General features: G+C 39.8%; 1 long non-coding RNA gene and 1 other non-coding gene across 4 annotated transcripts in view; one reads left to right on the top strand and one right to left on the bottom strand.

Annotated features, from left to right (window-relative positions):
- LOC132363684 (uncharacterized) overlaps positions 1-524 on the top strand; it is a 40,732-nt gene extending 40,208 nt beyond the window's left edge. For all 3 annotated transcript variants that reach the window (XR_009502636.1, XR_009502637.1, XR_009502638.1), the window contains one exon: positions 193-524. This is a non-coding gene — a long non-coding RNA (uncharacterized LOC132363684). The remainder of the gene's footprint in view (positions 1-192) is intronic.
- Positions 525-12,415: 11,891 nt separating this feature from the next.
- Positions 12,416-12,522, bottom strand: LOC132364178 (U6 spliceosomal RNA). Its single transcript, XR_009502732.1, has one exon. It is a non-coding gene; the product is annotated as a U6 spliceosomal RNA (small nuclear RNA).
- Between the last annotated feature and the right edge of the window lie 2,542 nt (positions 12,523-15,064).

Below are 15,064 nucleotides of genomic sequence, written 5' to 3'. Positions count from 1 at the left end.
AATAAGGATGGTGATGATACATACTTGGCAAGGTAGCTGTGAGGAATATGTAAGTTAATATATATAAAGTCCTTAAAACAACGCCTGACATCAAATAAGTGCTATAAAGTGCTGTTATTAAACTCTCTTCTGTTTTCTGCCAAGTTGATTTTTCTGTCTTATTATTTTGTCCTTTTTCTTCTGTGCTTCTAGTTTTCCTATATTTTTTGTTATTCAACCACTTTAAGAATAAAGAATGAGGCTCTTGGACTTCCCTGGTGGCGCAGTGGTTAAGAATCCTCCTGCCAATACAGGGACACGGGTTCAATCCCTGGTCCAGGAAGATCCCACATGCCGCAGAGCAACTAAGCCCATGCGCCACAACTACTGAGCCTGCATGCCACAACTACTGAAGCCCGTGCACCTAGAGCCCGTGCTCCGCAACAAGAGAAGCCACCGCAATGAGAAGCCTGCACACCTCAACGAAGAGTAGCCCCCACTCGCCACAACTAGAGAAAGCTCGTGTGCAGCAACGAAGACCCAATGCAGACAAAAATAAATAAATAAAATAAATAAATTTATTAAAAAAAAAAAGAATGAGGCTCTTTATTTTAAGTGATTGGTATAAGTGTCATCTGCTGGTGTGTGAATAGGTTTTTTCCCAAAAAGTACCCTCCACTACATTGAAATTTGACTGACAGTTTTATGTATGTGGACAAGGGTGTGTCAAATAAAATGATTTGCTTCAGGGTGAGTGATCTGGACATCAGCTGATAGGTTGTAGTTTCTCTAAATGCTAGGACAAAGAGGTTTCAAACTTGTATACCACAACATAAGCCTTAGCAGTTCAACCAATTTAGGTCGCTTGACCTTCTATTTCTGGTGTGAGGAAGGAGAGATGAGAGGTACACTGGGCAGTGATTTGGTTCACAGACCTCCAGATAATCTTTGTTTGCTCTGTTTCTCTCTCCCACACTCTTCCTTATTTGCCACCTTCAGCCTGGGGCCTCCAATGGGAAAACTGACTCCCACTTCCATCTCTACTGCAGTCTGGGATTAGTGGATTTGGACCTGCATTTTGCTGTGTTCTATTTCATATGTCAATTGCCTTTTATACCCTTTCAGATTTTCAAAAATTTGTTAGAGTCTCTGTTCTGATGTTACCACCTCTAACCCCTCACTATCTTCTCTGTTAATAAGATTAATCTTTTTTTTGTACTGCTGTATGATATCTTAAAATCACTGGGATTTCCATCGAGTCCTTAGAGCAATGGCAGGTTTGTTGCTCGTTCTGCCCTCCTGATCCGCAACTAACATCACAAGTATTACTGTTGGGAATCACTGGAGATTACCAGTTAATTATGCATCCAGTGCTCTAGAGCCCGCAAGCCACAACTACTGAGCCTGCGTGCCACATCTACTGAAGCCCGCGTGTGTAGAGCCCGTGCTCCGCAACAGGAGAAGCCACTGCAATGGCCAGCCCGCGCACTGCAGCAAAGAGTAGCCCCCGCTTGCAGCAGCTAGAGAAAGCCCATGAACAGCAACGAAGACCCAGTGCAGCCAGAAATGAATAAATTAAATAAATTAATTTTAAAACACTATTAAAAAATTATTTTATAGATGAAGTACCTGAAACTTTGCGGGGACTAAATGACTTGCTCAAGGTCACAGAATTTGTAAATGATAAAGCCAGACTCTAGCATTTCTTACCTGGAGCCCTTTAATCCTTCTTCTGTGTTACATTCCTTCTCTATAATATGCTATGGAGACCTCAAACATCAAAACACTAAACCTTCAAAGATATATTCAATGAAATTAACAATATTTATTTAGAATGATACTCTTTCACACAGTCACAATATTGTAATTCCCCAGGCAAAAAAGGAAACTAATATAGCTTAGATATTTCAAAAATATACTGGAAACAAAAGGATTTTCAGACTCTCATTACTCTACGTTTTATTAAGCAGAGTTATTTTTTTTCTACTTTTCAAGCTTTCTGATATATATTTTTCGAATATAGAAAATATTTTTATTTTCTGAATTTCTCATCTCAGTCTTTAGATTTCCTAGGAAATAGTTGACTTCATCCCTATAACTGCCCTGTAGTAAATCACAAGGGTCTGATTTCTTAGCATCAGAAAAAGCACAAAACTGGAAAGGCTCCCTCAGGAGATGTATTGTGAGGCTTCATAAGCCTGCAGATGGCTGGAATTCAGCAGAAGTCCATTTTACCTGGGGACGGCTCCTGACACAGCTCCTCTCACAAAATAGCTGTTGATGACATTTGGCCATTTTCGTTAAGCACCTCATTTTTTTCCTCTGCTCAGCTTGAGATCAGTTCCCAAATTATAATCTCTGGCAGAACAGCTGAAGCAGGAAAATATTAAGTTGCTGGCACACGGAAACTCCTTTCCTTCATCCTCAGATTCCATTAAAGCATCTCTGGCCCTTTACTGGCACTTTTTATAATACGTATTCCCATGTTATTTGAGGAAAAAGGACAACTAGCTGAAATAAAGCTTTCTGGTGTTTTCTCCTTCATAGCATAAAAATGATAAAGCCAAAGCGAATGTGCTATACAGGTCATTTCAGCCAAAACAACACACTTGTGACCTGATTCACTAAATAGTTTAGAAACAGTGTATCTTCCTTCATTCCAGTATTTATAGGGCATCTACAATATGTTATTCAGTATGCTTGGAAATTGCTATATAAAGATGACCAGAGCAAAGACCCTACTTTTAAGGAGCTCCCGGTCTAGTGAGGGAGACATAAGAATGAACGATTACGATGTTCTGTGAAACACTGTAATAGAATTTGATTTAGGTGAGTATATGAACACAGTATAGTGGAGAATAGTAGCTCATCTACGCAGTGCAAAGCGTAGGGGAGGCACAGGAGATGATCTTTGAGTGAAACCCTAAAAAACAAAAACACACCTTCCAGAAAGACAAGAAAGGGCCGTCTAGGCAGAGGAGATAGAATCTTTAGGCGGGGAGGCATGAAGCAGGAATGTGTGCTCAGACATAACGTCCTTACAGCTGGAGCAGAGTTTGGGGTGAAGGGAGAAGTGGGGTGTTGGTAGATGGGACCAGAGAATAGACAAATGGCATTGTCGATGTGAGAAGGACTTTGAACTTTATCCTCTAGACTTGCTTTTCCTAACAGGTCTGAGTTTCTCACATCTGTCTGTATACTGGATTTCTGGTGGCACCTGAGAGAAATGAACTTGCATCCATATTTATGGCAGATCTTTTTTGCCAACTGTTTGAGTAGAACTGCATCCTGCCTTGATTATACAAAGATGGAAAAGTTCCCTCGTGTTCCATGGACATGTGCTTTCCTTGGCCCAACTTAACATTTCTCTAGGCTACTTAGCAACCCACACCCCTTCTCCATCATTTCATGATCACCTCAGTTCAGTGTTCCGTGTGATAGATGTCACTGCCACAGTATTAGCCCTGGTGAACCAATAAGGCAAAACACGTGCATGTTGCCTCAAATTCAGCAACACATCTGTGAGAATGACCAGTTGAGAAAATGATTGAGAATCATTCCTAAGAATCCATTGAGATTAAGCAGGAGTGTGGCACATTTGTAGTTTAGGAACTTAATTCTGGAGGAGGAATCATTCAGATACATTATGGTCAGAGCTTTGTCTAAGTGGTGAGGATGGAGAGCAGTGTGTATATGTAAATACATATGTATATAATGTATATAATAAATAATTTGAGAAGGCAGAACAGCACTCGGATTGAGAGCATAGGCCCTGGCGTTACTCACTTGGGTCTGAGCCCTTCCTCCTTTAGTTACCTGTTGTATGATATTATATGGCAAGTTATATAACATCTTTGTACCTCAGTTTCCTCAGCTGTAAAATAGGGATTAAAATAGTACTTGCTTCTTAGAGTCATTGTGAGGGTTAAATGAATTAATACATACAAAGCAATTAGAATAGGATCTGGAACAACACAAGTGCTAAATAAGTTAATATTATTATACAGGAAAGTATGATTTTACCAGAAGGAGAAAATTGATGGGATATAGGAAATGCTAGGATAAAGGGAAATGAAAAAAGGAGAGAAGGATACCTTGAACAACTGGATTATTGATTGAGTGCATGATAAATAAGGAAAGAATATAGAAGGAGGTGAGGATTTGGGGAAGGTCATGAAAAAAGAAAGAATTTCAGTGTCTCAGGTGTTAAGTTTGAGGAAGCTGTGATATATTTATATATTGAGACAACAAGCAGTCAGCTGGATACATATGAGTTTGGGGTTCATAAAAGACTGGGTAAGGATATAGATTTGGGGAACCATCAGCCTATGGGTGAATGTTGGGGCCATGGGGGTAGAGCATATTGCCAAGGAGAGAGTAAGGAAAAGAGAGCAATTTATCTTTTGGACAATTACTGAAGGTATTCAGATGATTTTCTCTTTTTGCCTCTTTTAAATTAATCCTGTTTTATTTTTCTGATGATGCAAGTAATACATGCCTTCTGTACGAAATTCTGAGCATTTTCTTAATGTGATTTTTCACTAGCAGCCTTTGCTCTGAGAAGAAAATGTTCTTGAGTCATCCTGCATTGGGGCTTCGAATACAAGACAAATGTAAAATGCCTCCTGCTCTGTTGTCTTCAGTGAAGGCCAAACAAAAGTAATCAGCTTGAATCCACCCCTTATTAGATGAAAGCCCAGCTGTGTTCCTGTCCAGACAGGGAGCTGGGAGCCAAGTGGCAGGGGGATGTGCCATGTACTCTGTGATGGAGGAAGAATACTGGGGCCCTTTGTGCTGCTGACACTCTGGCAGGACAGGCTGGTATTAGAGGAGAAAGCCTATGATTACTTCAAGTACAGACATTTTCCCTTCAGTGGCTTGACTCTGCAGCCTGGAAGTTCAACTGCTAAGTGACGGCCATGGCACTGTCAGGGCTCTCCCCTCGCTCACCCCACCTCAGATGCAGCAGCCCAGCCCACGTGGGGAAGAGGACTGCTTCACACCCTCCTCACTGGCCAGGAGGGCTGAGGCCTGGGACCAGTGGCCACTTCAGAGGGAAGATGATTCTGGAAGGCTTTCCACAGTTATCCAGTGTAAGCTCTGTTCCTGTGCCCCGGTCCTCTCCCTCTGCCTTCTCCAGCCCCTGTTTGGATCTGGAAGGAGTCCAGGGGTGGATCAACCAACAAGCAAACTCACTGTGGGTCCAGGGCACCAACAAAGCTGAGCCACCAACCCCACACCGATAAAAGAAGTCAAGCTCCAATGAACTCAACCAGATTCTGCAATCAAAACATCTGGTTTATTGTATGTCAGTTACACCTCAATAAAGCAATTTTTCTTATAGAAAAGATCTAGAGAGAAGCTATTTTAATTTCAGCATTCCTGCAAGTTGTGTTTCACTCTTTAGGTATTGTTTTAAATTGCCAGTGGGAAAGACCTCATAATATTTTCCATGTTAAGAGCCTCTAAAGATATTCATCTGACCCTGAGCAAATCATCAGTGTCAGTACAATGGGGTGGTATGTGGGGAGCTGGGAATATCTATTCCTCACTTATTTCTGTTAAAACTATGTCCATTTCCCTTGCATGTGGGGAGAAGGAAAGGACCCACTGTTCTTGTTCCAAATTCTTAGTTGTTTTTATACATCTGGTTGACCTCCTCTGCTGAGACAAGAGATAGAGATCTATGACCTGCTTCTTTTGACATTTTATCCCCTGCTGCCTGCCTTACATCCAGCGTTAGGTTAGGTTTAGCCACTTATCTTCAGTAACTGTTTTTCTGCTACTCTGCTCTGCCATTGTTCACAGACCTAACATTTCATGGACTTTTACGTCGATGACTCCTTAATACTATATGAAGTTACCCTGTATTCTTTAGAGTGTGCTTTGTTCCACCGTTGTTAAACCCTGCTGGTTACTGTTTATCACAAATCATTGAAGCCAAGGCCACTACATTGTGAACTCTCTCCTTGAACTTCCAGAAAATCTGTACGAGTGTAAAGTTAAAACAAAAAAGAAACATGACCTGTCTGAAAATGACTGCAAAACCCTCAAAGCTTCTGGCTCTTGGCCAGAATTTATTGTATAGGAAACCTCAAATTTCCCCGTTTTTCCTTGCCTTTCCTGGGTTTCAGATTGCAGGACCATTATAATGTCACCACACAGAGCTCATGGCAGGTTAGTTAGATGAAGCTACTTAAATCCTGACAATTTCACTTTACACTTAATATCTTCAATCTTAGATCCTTCTCTTCCCACACTTCGCTTCCTCCTTCCTGTTTTTCTACAATTCCTCCCCTACCAACACATTCCCCTTAGGGAGACCAAGAAGGAAAAAAAAACAAACAAACAAACCCTGACCTGTAAGAAACAACGTCTTAGAGTTTTCTCACTAATCTACATTGAAGGGAAAAAAGAAATCAACGGAACACCTTCTCCATTCTTTTAAATCCTCCCATACTACTGGGATTGGACTGATTTCCAACTGAAAAGGCTTCAGAGAATACTCAGAAACTCTGTGAACAGGAGTAGGAGAATTTTGATAGATTAAGAACAAATGTTAACAGTCAAGCCACTCCAAGATTGTTCTGCTCTCTTTCTCCAGGAGAATTTCAGTTGAGCTGTCTTTCAAAGACACAATTGGATGTGTAACATTTCTGACCCTTGACCTCTTGGGTTTGGGGTGTTTTGAAGGCCGGGGAGCAGTGCTAAGGCTTTTATAGTCACTTTCTAGAATGAGCCTCTTCTTTAACCATAAAGGGGTACCTCCTGCAGCTAACACGGAAAAAACTAATCTTTGGAAAGCAAACACCTTGGAAAGAAAAGCTTTAATGCCTGTAATTAATTCATGTTGTTTGTTGTAATCTGAGCGGGAGCTAACTGAACACTGTATATGTGTGTGTGTGTGTGTGTGTGTGTGTGTGTGTCTGTGTCTGTGTCTGTGTGTGTGTATGTGTCTGCAAGAGAAGGATTGGGTAGAATGTAGCCCCCTCCTTTTTTAAGAGGAGTTAAAATAAATTATAGGAAGAATTTTTACACTCCCAGAAAAGATTAATTTGGGAAACATTTCTTTTGACGCATTGCTCATAATTAAAGTAATTCTTCATTTTCTCTGTTTTCTTTAAGTAAAAACTTGTGGCTTTATTTAACCTTCCATCAATTAACTCTCTCAAAAGAAAATAACCTTGAGCCCCATAAACATACACTTAATTCTCTATTGACGGAGAAAAGAGAAGCAATGACTGTCCCTCCACTGCAGGGATCCAGCATTATTGCAGCTCCAAAGTCTGTCACCCTGTGTGCACCAACCTCCAGTTTCCTGCTCTCACTGACAGAGGGTTTGACTTTGAAGTTCTCTTCCACATTTCACCAATGCCCACGGCCATATAATTCTATCAGAACCACGCTGTTAGAAACATTTGCACCAGAACAGTCTTAACAAATATGTCTTGAACTCCTTCATGCTAGGAACTGAGGGCATGATAGTGAGCAAAATAAACATGATTGTTTCTTTCATGGGGCTTATAAACTGGTGGGGAAGAGGGAAATTAACCAAGTAATCCAAATAATGATGAGTAGTAAAAAAGCATTACAAAGAAAACTACCAAGTGCTATGAGAGTGCCTCATTAGGGGAACTGATTGATCTCTACCTACCTATCTATATCTATCTATCTATCTATCTATTTACACGGTAATGAGGTGTTGGGGGGAGTTTGTCAGATCTGAAAAGTCCTTCCTGAAGAAATGTGTGAGCTAAGATCCAAAGGATGACTGGCATGTTCATACAATGGGATTCAATATCGCAGCTAAAAATAAATGAGCAAAAACAACATGTATCAGAATGGATGGCCCTCTAAATCATATTGCTTGGGGAAAAAAAATCTCTCCTTGAGTGTGGGTGGGTCAGATGTAATCAGATGAGCCCTGTTAATAGAGGTTCTAGAAGACAGAGAGACACATCAGAGAGATTTTCCTGGTGGATTCGAAAACACAAACTGCGGCTGTGGAGAGGCCACATGTCAGGCAAGTGCAGGTGGCCTCTGGAAGCTGAGTGTGATTCCCGCCCACAAGCCAGCAAGAAAACAGGGACTTTACAACCACAAGGAACAGAATTCTGCCAACAACTGGTGAGCTTGGGAGAGGACCCGAGCCTCAGATGAGCTCACAGCCCCAGGTGACTCTTGATTTCAGTCTTGTAAGGCACTGAACTGAGCATCCAGTTACACTGTGCCAAAATCCCTGACCCACAGAAACTGAGATGGTAACTTGGTGTTGTAGTAAGCCTCTAAGTTTGTGGTGATTTGTTACGCAGCAAAAGAAAACAAGTACAGCTACTGACATAAATGTTAGGCAAATGCACAGGCTCACAAGATGAGGGGCAAGAAGGGGCACAGAGGCCAAGATAGCCTCACATTGTAGAATGAGATGGCGAGGTCTGCATGGCTGATGTGAATTGCCCGGGGATGAGCATCTAGTTAGTGACACGGGCTCACTAGAGTCCAGGAAGAAGACTGAGGACAGAATAACACGTGAGCAAGATATTGTAGAGGGGAAGGGAAGAAGAATAAGGTAGTGATTCTAGATTATTCTACCTTAGTGTCCAAGTTAAATATACAAAGAGGTAAGTGGAGTGATAAAGCAGATCTGGTTTCTAAGACCACATCGCCACTTAGTTGTTATATGGTCTTAGATAATTTGTTTCACCTTTATACGTTTCAGTTTCTTCATCTCTAAAATAACGCTAACTAGTGTGCTTATCTCATAACTACTGTGAAGTTTAAATGCGGTAATGCACTTGGAGTGCTTAACATAGAGCCTGACATAGACAAAACACTTGTTATTGTTAGCTGTTAATATCACTATTGCTACCAGTGTCATCACCATTATCACTGTTACTATTATTTATTTTTATCATCTGAAGTATAACCTTAAGAACAGAGCTTAACCTTAAGTACATCCTAAGGAAATGGGATACTGCGTATAACCAAACACTCCCTCTGCTTTATTAATGCCCTGTGAATGGGTTAAGCATTTTAGAAAAATTTCACTAATGTTTTTAATCTATCAGAGATTACATATATTTATTCAGATAATTCAATCAGAAATCCTCAATTTTACCTTCTGACCATGACTTTCTGCACTTCTTTCCAGCTCACCTATTGTGTTAGTCAGGGTTCTCCAGAGAAACCAAATCGACAGAACCTGGATACATAGATAGATAGAGAGAGAGAGAGAGAGAGAGAGAGAGAGAGAGAGATAGGTATAAGAGAGAGAGAGAGAGATTTTATGGAACTGGCTCATGCAATTATGGAGACTGGCAAGTCTAAAATCTTCAGGGTAGGCTGGCAGATTTGAGACCCAGGGCAGAGCTGATGTTGCAATTCAAGTCCAAGGGCCTCCAACTGCTTGGATGAGGCCGACAAACATTACAGTGGGCAATCTGCTTTACTCACATCTGCTTTACTTAAATTTACCGATTTAAATGTTAATGTCATCCAAAAACACTCTCACAGAAACATCTAGAATAACGTTTGACCAAATATCTGGGCATCGTAGGCCAGTCAAATAGACACATAAAATTTACCATCAAACCTACTCTGTATGCCCACTCCATCTATGGTTTGACCTTGTCAAGAAGTCCAATCCATTGATCCTACCACTTGCAAACTCTCATCACCCCCCTTTGTCCACCCTTCACTCCTTGCTCAGATTAATCACTCACTGTAAAAACCCCGAACTCCTTTATCTCTTTCATTGTTTAAATTCCAGAATCTACCTACTTTGTGCTAGATCAATATGTTCTATTGACTTTTCATCAGCAACACTGAATGCAAGAAAATAGTGAAACAATTTCTTCAAGATTTCTGTGGGAAAATAATTTTGAATCAAGAATGCAAACTAATACTAGGACCTATAAGGAGTCATGAAGTTTACCACCCACAGAATTTCTCAGAAAGAATTTCTAGAGGATAGGTTACAGCAAAATTAAAAAATGAGTATAAGAAAAACTATGAGTTAAAAAAATAATAATTGAGCAAGGAAAACTATAGAACTTATAGTTAAGTGTAAATAGTATTTGATTACTTTAAAAAAGAATAATTGGCAATTAAAATTCCAGATATTCTCAAGAAAGAAGTGAGAAGAAGAAAGGCAATATTGTGGGGATTTACGTGTTTGTATAGACTGTACTTATTAATTCACTCTAGCTGTTGTTCAACAAACATGCTTCTAAATAGTATCCTTTTATCTTTTATTCTAAAGGCCCCAGGGAAACATAATAACTGAAGTGGAGAAATTTATAGCAATTATGTTTAGATAATTCAAGCCAAAACAAAACCAAAAATCCTTTTTGTTTTGCATTTTCTGAATACCTCAAATCAAAGGTAACTTTGGATTTCTCTTTACTTTCTTTTAATTATCCCCACAGAATTTTCTCAGTTTCCCACATCATTTGGCAAAGACAAAGACTTTACATTTTAAGCATATTTATAACAAGATGCTGTGGCTTTGGTTCAAATTTAACTTTACCCTCTGGCCTGCACTGCTTTGCATTTCAGTCTTCACCCACCACACCCTTGCCAATTTAATTTCAAATTATTTTTAATTGAGACTGAACACTTTACAAATTTGGGGTGTTGTGAATATAATTTATGGGGACCAGCTGGAGAGCCAAAACTTTGATCAGATTGTAAATGTTAATGGGAATACCTAGATGTAAATGATTGATAGCTTAATTTGACCCATCTAATTGATTGTTTTTCACAGAAATACCTCTACTTCTTGAAGTTCTGAGACTGTCATCCTTCATTTCCAGAAAAGGAGAAAAATGTGTTAAACAGCACTTACTTTCTTTGAATGGTGTGTTTTCTGTGATTTCTATTATTAATTGTAAAAACTCAATTTCTGACCTCCCTATTACATTGTTAGTTTTATCAACTAATTATTGATGTGTTTTTATAATAATATCTGAAAGCAATTTTTAAAGTTGTGTTTAAATTGTGTCGGGTTTTGTCATGAGATTTCTCATATGACTGTTAGAAAATGACTTAGAAAAATAATTGATCAGCTTAGCATCTCTCTTCATGTACAGCTGTTTCTAAACCCTGTGGTTGAATCCAGAGATCAAAGATTACAATCATTCTGGTTTTCAGATTGGATGGGTACTGAAAGGAAGAGCAGTGCTTTTGTGAATATCCAGCCATTATACCGAGTGCTGCCTCTGACTTCTGATTCTGAAATGAGAGTCAAGGGAACATTTTGGCCTGGGGCAGGACAGGGGAGAAGAAAGAGACAATACTTACCCCTCCCACCACTGCCTCGCCCTGTGCCCATGCCCTTGTTTCTGCTGAGAACTCGCTCTTTATGACAGCTGCTCACACTTGAATCTTGAAGGCTAAAGCTAAAGGATTCTGCTGGGCATTCCAGAATAGATCATTATTTGCCTTTATGTCCTATAAGAAAGTCCCTTTCAGCAAGATATCTCTTGCTGACGATCAGGCTATTGTATATGGTAGTGAAAAAACATTGCCTTAGGAGTCAGAATCCTAGGTATTAAGTCTCAGACCTCCTATGGCTAATCTAATCCCTGAGCTACTTTTTAAAAGCCTAGACCAGCAATAGACATTTTTAATGCTACACATGTAATTTATGGATACTAGAAGGAGACAGCCAAAACTCCTCTTTCGTCTAATTTTTTAATATTAATGAAAAAAGGCTAGAATTAAATTATTTACTTGACACTACTTGGTTCACTCTCATAGGCCTAATTATCTCCTCAATTCCTCTTCTCGCTTCACTTGCTGTGGTGCTTTCAGCTGTCTGCACAGGGTAGCCTGTTTCTACTCCTGGGTCCAGAAAACTCAATCACAGAGCCAGGGAGAACCACCTGCTTTCATACATTAGATGTATTATAATTTAAAGTATTGTAAAGTGAAGAAAGCTAAACCTATGTTCTACTGTAATTAAAAGAAAAAAATTAAAATCTAATGGAAATATTTTGAGTGTTTTGTGTTACTGTACTAATATAGCATCTCTCTAAAGTTGACCATTAGTACCCAGGAAAAAAACGAGGAAATAATTATTGTTATTAGGTCAAATCTCAACTTAGGATCACAGACATGGTTACTGCGTTAGATCATCATATTTTGATTAATCCCTCTCGCCAACCAGACTCTAAGCCCCTGGATGGCAGTTCCATCCCAGCGTGTACCAACCACAGTTTGAGGACTGATGACATATGAACCATCATAGAAGATTTTGAAAACACAGAAAATATTCTTTAGTGATAATAAAGGGCAAGAAATGAAAAACTGTTTTATAAAAATTAAAATAAATAAACTCAAGTGGCATGCAGAAATTAAGACTGCATTTTTCTTTTTTTTTTTAAGTTTGGGTGATATGTATGTAATGATCAGTGGGACCGCTTTTTTTTTTTTTTTTAATATGGAATGCTTAACAAATTTCCATGCCATTCTTGCACAGTGGCCATGCTAATCGTCTTTGTTTCCTTCCAATTTTAGTATATGTGCTGCCAAAGCGAGCACAGTGGGACCTTTATTTCAACTCAGTGCCTGGCACAGAATGGGCCATCAGTACATGCAGTTTTAATTAATGAAGATGGTTGATATGCTGATACTCACTTGGCGTAAGGCTTAGTATATTCTCATCACCCTATAAAATATAAGTCAACTAGCAAACTTCTCTTGATTTTAGTTTTATTTTTGGTCACAATATGTTATAGGTAAACTGATTCTTTTTTTAAAAAAAATAAAATCTGAATCACAAGGTAAATAATAGAATGGAAAGACTTGTACCAATTTCCAAACCCTGTTGAAGGAGGAGGGTGAAGGGTTCATAGGCAGAACCAGTGCTGGCTCACAGCAGACATCTTCCAGGGACCCCTTTATTTTCCCTTTACCTCCTCTCTTTTCTCCTCCCTCTGGTGTGATGAGCCTAGTAATTGAGGACGTTTCTATGTATAAAAAGAAGCTAATCATTTTGGGAATCAAAATATCTTTAAAACTGCAAGATGAGCAGATCTGAGCTTTGCTAAGTCTGTCCATAGGTCAGCCACTAAACACTGGCCACAAACTTACAGCCAGATGAGAAATGCAGGCTAGAAGGGACAATTTAGGGGACTGGGAAGGTAAGTCAAGGACTTTTGCTCTAACCAGTAGAGGGATGGGGTGGGTGGTGAATGGATTTGAAGCAACCCTTGTCTGGGATTGTGGAAATGGGCAAGACAGTCATATTTAGGGGAAATTTCACTTGGCGTCTGGCCATGGTTATTTTGGGCCCCATCATGCTAGGCTTTTCAATCAGAGTGAGTCACTTTCCTGCAGAATTTAATATCTGTAAAGCAATCATAACTGCTTGTCTGGTGGATATACACTAGAGGAAGATGGGCCAAGCTACTTAAGTATCTAACAAATACTTCTGTCACCTTTACTTCCCTCACAGTTTGAGTCTGCAGGTTTCTACCTGCCTACATTTATGATAACATAGTGAAAAATAGCTCAGGTTCTTTAAATAAAGAATAGAGCGGCTTGAATGTAATACTGACTTCATCTGAATACTTGTCTTCAACCATTTAGCCCCCTTTGGTGATCTTTCCTCCGAGTGAAATAGCTGACAGCAAAGAAAGGCCTCCAGTTTCAACATGCTCACCTGTTCACTTTTGTCTTTGAATCTGAGGTTTGCCCTGACACAACGAACAAACACATAGAGGTTCAGAGACTAAGAGGTATTCTTGGGAAGAGACAAGTATGAAAACTGCTATTTATTTTAAAAGGGCAGGTTGAGGTTGTGTGTCTTCTGTGTTTGGGAGACACACGTCAATCCTGTATGCAGAAGAGGCATGACTCTGTAGAATTAGGGTTTCACAAAGTGAATGAAAATACTGTCATTTCAAAGTTTGGCATTTTGATAACTAAAAGTTCTTTACCTAAGTAAATGAGTTTTTCTTTAAAAAATGAAATTAGGGCTTCCCTGGTGGCGCAGTGGTTGAGAATCTGCCTGCCAATGCAGGGGACACGGGTTCGAGCCCTGGTCTGGGAGGATCCCACATGCCGCGGAGCAACTGGGCCCGTGAGCCACAACTACTGAGCCTGCGCGTCTGGAGCCTGTGCCCCGCAACAAGAGAGGCCGCGATAGTGAGAGGCCCGCGCACCGCGATGAAGAGTGGCCCCCACTTGCTGCAACTAGAGAAAGCCCTCGCACAGAAACTAAGATCCAACACAGCCATAAATAAATAAATAAAAAATAAAAATAAAGGAATTCCTTTAAAAAAAAAAAAAAAGAAATTAACCTGATAATGATTTCTGTATCTTTTTGGTTCATTTACATGTATAATGTGAAGAATTACCATCTATTTAGCTCTAGTGGGACTCAGGTCCTTTAGAGACCTTTACATACAGATTTTCTCTGCTCTGTTTCCTCTTAAAGTATTTATCAAAAGACACTGGCTTGTTAATTAATCTGCCTCTTTCTCCTCTATGCCTCAGAGTGTGATTCTCAAAGGAAGGTTCAATACCTCCTGCATTTGAATAACCTGCACAATTTATTAATGCAGATTCCTGGGCCACATCTACTGAATCAGTTTTTCTGAGCTCAAGGCCCAGAATTTTGTATTTTTAATAAACTCATCAGGTGATACACACTAGAATTTCAAAATTCTTTCATATTGGGAAAACTTATCTTCCAAGGAGTGGCAACTTTAATGTAAAAGTGGGGCATGGGCAGGGAACTCAGAGCTTTTTGGCCAAGGGGACACAATCACGCTTCAAGAAATTTTATAAACTTGCACATTAAAAATGAATAGTATTCAGTTCTAATATTATCTGGGGGGCACTTATCATACTGGTAATTTACCGGCAGGATTAATTGAACTGGGATAGATGCTTAACTTAGAAATACATACTTTTCCTTACGGGAAGTTTTAAAGTGACATAACATGACTTTATTGCATGAGCGCCCACAGAGACCTGCATTCCTGTGGACGTGCATCACAGGAGGCTTTTCTGTCCCACTGCACCACGGAAAAGTAGGAGTCGGCAACGTCCTGATCCTGTAACTATTACACACACA

The sequence above is a fragment of the Balaenoptera ricei genome, chromosome 3 (genome assembly GCF_028023285.1).
Source record: "Balaenoptera ricei isolate mBalRic1 chromosome 3, mBalRic1.hap2, whole genome shotgun sequence".
In the NCBI taxonomy this organism is placed as follows: domain Eukaryota; kingdom Metazoa; phylum Chordata; class Mammalia; order Artiodactyla; family Balaenopteridae; genus Balaenoptera; species Balaenoptera ricei.
This window is presented reverse-complemented; position numbering and strand designations above follow the sequence as displayed.